This window comes from Sminthopsis crassicaudata, chromosome 6, assembly GCF_048593235.1.
Source record: "Sminthopsis crassicaudata isolate SCR6 chromosome 6, ASM4859323v1, whole genome shotgun sequence".
NCBI lineage: Eukaryota > Metazoa > Chordata > Mammalia > Dasyuromorphia > Dasyuridae > Sminthopsis > Sminthopsis crassicaudata.
The window spans coordinates 257,305,694-257,313,072 of NC_133622.1; the positions used below are offsets into that span (position 1 = coordinate 257,305,694).

General features: G+C 46.0%; 1 pseudogene; it reads right to left on the bottom strand.

Annotated features, from left to right (window-relative positions):
• Nucleotides 1-1,159: 1,159 nt before the first annotated feature.
• Nucleotides 1,160-1,728, bottom strand: LOC141547613 (dnaJ homolog subfamily A member 1 pseudogene; annotated as a pseudogene).
• Nucleotides 1,729-7,379: the final 5,651 nt, after the last annotated feature.

Consider the following 7,379-nt stretch of genomic DNA (forward strand, 5'->3'; position numbering starts at 1 on the left):
TCAGCTCTATGAGGAGGGTGGAATAATGCCTTTTCATAACATTTTAATTTAAAAAAAAATCTTGAACTCCACTAACATCAACTAAAAATGGGCTTTTCCATTCATGTAGTGGAACAGGGAAAGAGGATTATTCATGCTTTTTTCCTTAGAGATGTAATAAAGTGCACAGGTAACTTCCAAAGCTGCCCCAGGTGTCTGTGATGCTTTCTGAAAGTCTCTTCTCTCCAGTGCATTTAAAAATGCCACAACGACCATCTTCTCATGTCCATGTTCAAGCACAACAAAACCTTCTTTGACTGTGAAAATCATGTTTTCTTCTGCATCGGGAGACATTTGTAGTGTGATTCCTCACCTGTTCTCCAGACTTGTGGCTGATCATTGGTCAGTCAGTAAACATTAAGCTGCCAGACTGTGTGGGAAGAGGAAGCTCACAATCTATGCATAGACAACTATGTAAAAACCCACCATTCACAAAAGAAATAAGAAATAGCAGAGAGAAGGGGCTAGAATTAACGGGGCTTACGAGCAGCTTCCTATCAAAGATGAGATTTTAGCTGGGATTTGAAGGGTCCCAAGAAGTGGTGCGGAGTAGAGAGAGCCTTCCATGAAGGAGTTCCGTGCAGATGCCGGGAATTGGGAGATGGTTTGTTTTGTGAGAGGAAGAGTGGGACAACTTACGGGAGGAAATAGACTCTCCTTGGGAGTCCCAAGTTGTTTTGCCAGGATGGCTGTACCAAGTCACAGCTTCACTGAGAATGATTCTGTATGCCCCCAGTTTCTTCAGTAAGGAGAATCGTCCTCTTTCATCATCTTTGTCAAGTTGATGGGTGTGACATAGAGTGTCAGAGTTGCTCTAGCTGGCATTTCTTTTCTTTTCTTTTTTTTTTTAAATGATGAATTCAGTATAAAAATTTATTTCAATGCTTAACAATTATAAATGCTTGTCCACATTTAGTCAATCAAGAATTAAACCACAGTATCTGGGAGCTTCTTTACCACAAGGACACAATTAATGATGTGCAACTCTCTTGCACTGAATATTATAAACTGGAAAGTCAGCATTTTATATATTAAATTATTTTATTAATTAATTTTAAAAACACAGGTGTAATTGAATACAACACAATAGCTGGCAGAGTGTGTTAAGATGGTTGTTTTTTCACTCATTTATCATTGCTTTTATATCACTATTGCTGTCGTCCTCTTCCCAAACTTCTCCATTGTAACAGAAGCTTCTTCTTGGGATGGGTCAAAATCTACCAGTTCAACCTGATCTAGTTTTCAGTCTTCTCTACTTCCAGTCTTCCGGGCAGCAACTTTTCCAACAAAAATAGCTTATCTGATGAAAGAAAGCCATTCTCTTGGAAGTTTATTCGATGATTAGAATCCCTTTCTCCTAAGTTTGGCCATAAACTGGCTTGCCTTCATTTAGCCACAATTGATATCTCCATCCTTGAGGACAAGGGATGAGGCTGCCTCTACCGTCAGGAACTGGTAGGGCTTCTGCAAGCTACACAATATTTCAACCAAGTCGGTGCCCACGCACACACCTCGCCCTTGAAGGACAGCGTTGTGCTTCTGATAAAACATAAGGATGCTATCTCCTGGCTCCTGGTCCCTTTCACCATGGGCTTTAATCGTCTGATTGTTCATGCCCTTGTCAATATAAGCCTCCAGAATCTTTTTCTCTCCCACAATTTTCTTTCCGTTATGGTTTTTATTTTTCATTTTATTATTATTATAATTTTTGCTGAAGCAACTGGGATTAAGTGAAACAGTCGGAAAACATGATCACAAATATACAAACTTCTTCCTCCAACACATGGAAAGCATGATTCCGCCCCCCACCCCCACTCTGTCCTGACTCCTTGGGAGAGGCTCCCACAGAGCACAGGCCGTTCTAACAGCAACGTTCCAGGGCCTGGGTTTTCGGGCTTTTGTGCTGGGCTGGCCGATTTCCCCGCACACCGTCTGGGGGATCAGATACAGGAAGCTCCCCTGTCATTCAAAGCCGTGCGCCCCCCCCCCCCCCCCCCCCCAGTGATGCTGGCCCGGCTGCTCCACCACAAGGCCCTTCTCTCTTGGCCACGGCGCCCTTCCCCTCCACCGGGCGCGCTCCCTCCTTTGCTTGGAACACTCACCTCCCCCTTCAGCTCCCAGCTAAAAGCTCACTTCCTATAGGAGCCTTGATTCCCTCCCTCGGAGATCATTTCCTTTCTATCTGTCCAAGCTCATCTGTACAGAGTTGTTTATGATCCTCTCCCATTAGAAAAGCATCAAGGATTGGCTTTCTTTGTACCCTCCGGCTCTTAACACTCTAGGCGCTTAATAAATGCTTGTTGACTGAGGCGCTGACTGCATGCAGAAACACATGCTTGCATGCCCAAGGAAGGCCGGGCAGCAGCACCGAGACTGGGGCTGGTAGTGGGTCACTTCCATGGCTTTTCCCAAGATGGCCACCAGAGGGCGCCAAGAGATCGAATGCTAGGACTCTCTAACTGTGGAAGAGAAATTGACTCCTGGAGGGGGGGAGGGGGGAGCTGCAACAGGAATTCTGTAATTGGACGATCTTAGTTTATCTGTAATACGTATAACTTAATTCAGTTAGAAACGTGGTCAGCCAAAGTAACTTCCTTTTTTTTTTTCCCCCGAGGCTGGGGACTTGCCCAGGGTCACACAGCCAGGAAGGGTTACGTGTCTGAGGCTGGATTTGAACTCGGGTCCTCCTGAATTCAAGGCTGGTGCTCTGTCCACTGCGCCCCCTAGCCGCCCCCAGTAACTTCCTTTTTAATCTGAATTCTTTGGGTTACAAAGTGTCAGTCAATGGTAAAAGACTGAGGAAGATATTTGTAAAAGGCATTTGGAAATCTACAAGAAGAGCGCCCGTTTTCGGTGCAGCTGAGCTCTTGCAGGCTCATCGGGGAATGCACGCGCTGCCCGGGCCGGCCACGGCTGGAAGTGAGTAAGCCTGCGCAGGAGGGCCCTGCGGCGGCCAGGATCTCAGCCGGCTGGGACTCCCAGCGCATTCATCGTCTCGTGGCCCTGCCGGCCCCGGAGCCGAGGGCGCGGAGCTCGCAGTCTGAGCCCCCACCCGGCCCTCGGCCTAGAGTCTGATCCACCACGGCTCTTCACGTCAGCCCCGCCTGTTCCCCTAATCATTACAGTCGGCACCTAACTGGCAAAGCTTCGTATGTATCCCTGACACTGCTCATGGTTGTTTCTCGCCTTTTATTTTGAAGAGGACGACGGCATCCCGGGGGGATGTGGAAGTGAAGTTGCCAGCCTCTTCCGGAGTCTTCAAAGTCCCGTTAAAAGTCAAGGTGCCCGACAGGTCATGGCTGGGATGCAAGTGGCTGGCCGTGGCGGATTCTGTGGCTGGCCGTGGCGGATTCCGTGGCTGGCCGTGGCGGATTCCGTGGCTGGCCGTGGTGGATTCCGTGGCTGGCCGTGGCGGATTCCATCTAAGATCCTCGGCTGGCTTCATGGTTTGTTCTCACGTGCCTATGCCAATGGGGGGGAATCTTCGTGTGCTTGGGATAGACCCCCCCCCCCCCAGGCCCGAGGCCCTTCAGTTAGCCTTCCTTTGGTTTAGTTAGCCTCTCTTCAGAGCTGATTTACTGGCCTTTGGCCGATGCAGGTACTATGGCTTCTGGGACTCACCGGCAAGAGTTATGTGGCAGGTAGACCGAGCTGGAGGAGCAGCCTTGAAAAGAACTCAACAAGTCCTCAGCTGGAGCGCTGGTCCTCCTGAGCACCCCGTACACCGCTGCTGTAAGTGCAGGCTTCTACTGTGAAACACCACTACTCTTAGGGGGGAAAAAGACTTGCAATCTAGATACTGTTACTAATGACTGTTACAATTAATACTGTTAGAAACTCAGTTGTTAAAGAGTTGTCTAAAAGCTCCCATTTTGTTAATTATATTTGATTTCATTAGGGTTATATTGATGGTTTCAGGACATTTATTTATTATTTTATCTGATAAGATGTTGGAGACTTTTGAAATTTGGACACAGCTGTACGTTTGTTTCGGTTCTGTAGTGCTGGAATGGGAAAGTCAGCGTATTTTAGGAAAGTAAATTCAACTTGAGTTTACTTAGCTGTTTTAAAGCCACATCTTAACTTGGTGGCAAAAACTTTCATCTGCTGTAGATTTGGGGTGTAATCACCACATGAATTAAAAAGCACCCTGTGGCATCAACCCTCAGCTATACTAGTTTTAGAAAGCCTTTCCTTTGAAGAACTGAGAAGGGTGACCTCAGGCACTTATTTCTGCCAGGCTGCAGGCATTTCTCCAGATCTTTGGAATTGCAGAATATATTTTTTGAGGAAACAAGATCCCCTCTTGTATTACAATACTCTTTACTAAATTTATATTATAGTAACAGCACATGGGATGACTAACCCTAACCCTAAACACCCAATTAGAGGAACATTTCCCCTCCCCCCCATCACTACAGCTATGTCCTTCCTTTCCTTGTGACTAAGTTTTTATAATCATGGCCGGTGGTCAGTAAAAGATCTGAATATAATACTCGCTCTATTATCTAATAAGCTGAAGTTGAAGCACATCTAAGTATAATAAGATACAAATATACAATCTGAAGTAACAGCCGTGCATTATCTTAGACAACTAAGTAGATGAGTTCTTAGTTTTGTCATTTGCCTTTCAACATTGCAGCATTTTCTGAAATGCAAATTAATTACACAGGAGTGAAGCATCAGAGGGGGTGTGATTAGGAGACCTCTTTGTTGGTTGGCCAGTATAAACTTAGATTACCTCGTGGAGGACCCGAATGATCAGATGTCTTGACCCTGTATGGTGGGGGGGGGGGGGGGCTGTAAGGAGAGAAATCTTGGACCCTGGGATGAAGAACTTAGTTCTTTTACCTCACCAAGGTACCTCACACTGTGGATGCCCTTGAGGACTGGGTGATTTTTGGCTGGACCTAATGAGATGACATGAAGTCAGGACAAATGTAAATGTGACATTGTACCTAAACCTTCACTGCACATGAGATAGGAGAGGCTCAGAGAAGGCTCCGACTTCATGCGTTGGTGCTGGTTTTGTGATCCTGACTCCCTGGGGAAGTGCTGGGTGTGGAGACTGCTGCCCTGGCTTGGTGATAGAGTATTGACCTTAGGCCCCCTGGGTGATCCTGGGCCATTCATTTAAGATGACGGCATCCTTTTTCACTAGCCTTCCATTCACTGATGCCAGTCCAGACCCGGGCCTGGGATCCAAGGCGAGTTCGCTGGTCTGATAGCTTCCAGATTTCAGGATCTTCCCTTTTTAGATGTCACAGCATTCGGGTTCAACCCCCGACAACCTGCACAGGAATTCTCAGGGTCTCAGGGTTCTGCCCTTAACAATCAGTCCCTGGACTCAATTATCTCTTTAAAAATACATTGCTTAAATGACATTCACATCTGACCTCAGACACTTCCTAGCTGTAACACCCTGGACAGAGCACTTCACCCTGTGTGCCTCCGTTTCTGTGTCTATAAAATAAGCCAGAGAAGGAAATTGCAAACCTTTCTGGTGTCTTTGCCAAATAGGGTCACTAAGAGTCTGAAATAATTGAATGTCTCATATGACCCTTACCAGGACCCGGGGCGGCAGGTCCACAGATGAGGAAACTCAGGCAGACAAAGGTGAAGGAACTTGACCTAGTGAGTCTCTGAGGCTGATTCCAGACTTCTGACACCTGTTTGCTCCTTAGGTCTTCCTTCTTTCTCATTGCTCTAATATATAGAGAACTGAGCCAAATTTACAACAGAACTCATTTTCCAGTTGATAAATGATCAAAGGATATGTACAGGCAGAAGAGCATGTGTAAGTAACAACGAGCAGGATGCTTTCAGAAAGATGTGGGAAGACTTGCATGAACTTGCTAGAACTCTGTCTTCCCAGAAATCAGCCGGAGTCAGGATCACTTTATTCTTGATCTTTTACGGTCAAGGTCTGGGGATTAAATCTAGCAATCTCACACACACCTTCCTCCCTCAAACGCCAGGAGAGACTGACTCAGCGTCCCCGTCTCAATTTCCTCTTCCTCCTCCTACTCTTCTCACACATGTCATTCCCCTCTTTGTCCCACCAATCAAGTCAGCAACAGCTGGGGAGGGTCAACCTTCAAACAAGTTAATAGGGAACTGTCCAATTGGCAATTAGTCTCACTTGCTTCATTATCCAAGTGCATTGCTCAGTTCTAGCCCTTTACATCTCCCGCTTTCTTTTGTTTTAGACCACAGGAGGTCGCGCCATCCCTGACTTTTCAGGGAGGTGAGAACCCCAAAAAGGAGGTGATCACGCTCCCCCTGACTTCTCAGGAGGGGAGATGAAAGCACTAAAAAGGAGATAATCATGTCCTCCATTACATCTCAGGAAGGGAGATGAAAAGTACCAAAGAGAAGTGGGGATTTGCTAGCGGGTTTCTGGATTGAAGGGCCTTATTAGAGACAAGTATGCACAAACCCATCAACATGGGAGATATTACACAAGCACATAGCAATATTAGTGGCTATTAGTGATGACTCTCCTCACAGTCAATGCAGACTCAATGTGGTATAACAAACAGGAATTACACATGCAAGTAGTGATATAACAAACAATATAAATCAACACGATTTTGTAAAAGATTTCCAGAAGTCCTAGAGAAGGAGGGTATGCAAACATCAGTCACACATACGCCTTCTTCAGCAACCAAGAGATAGTCCAAAACCAATCTATTGTCCATTGCTTCACATGTTAGGGAATCCAATGATCCCCACAAGTTTTTGAAGTCCCACATCAGTCTTTTTATATGTTAGGGAATCCAATTATCCCTACAGGTTTTGAAGTCCTGCAACAGTCTTATGATGCCTCAGAGAATCCAATGATTCCTGAGGATTTTCAAGTCCTATAACGGTCTTATCACATCTCAGAGAATCCAATGATTTCTGAGGATTTTCAAGTCCAACAGTTTCTGATGTCCATGAGTCAAACGCCATAACTGCCAGGTTCTTTCAGTGGTGGGCACAGTCAGCAACGGAACCACCTGATGTTTCTTGGGTCTTCTCCTTCGTTTCAAGGATCTGCTCTGTCTCTCTCCAATGGACAAAGTGAATACGGCTCGTTGGCACCGATCTGATTCCTTCTCCATCTGTGGAGATACAAGCAAACCCTCTCCCCCAAGCAGTTAACCTGTCTGGTCCCTTCCATTCACCACTTTCTGGGTCTCTCCACATCATCTGGCAATTATCTAAAGACAGTGGAGCTGCTCGCACTGGACACTGCCCTTTGGTGGGTTATAAAACCTGTCTGCCAGAGCCAGTGCATCTTTGTCAAAAATTTAAAAATTAATGGTATAGAGAACTAAATTTAGAACTTCTCTAAG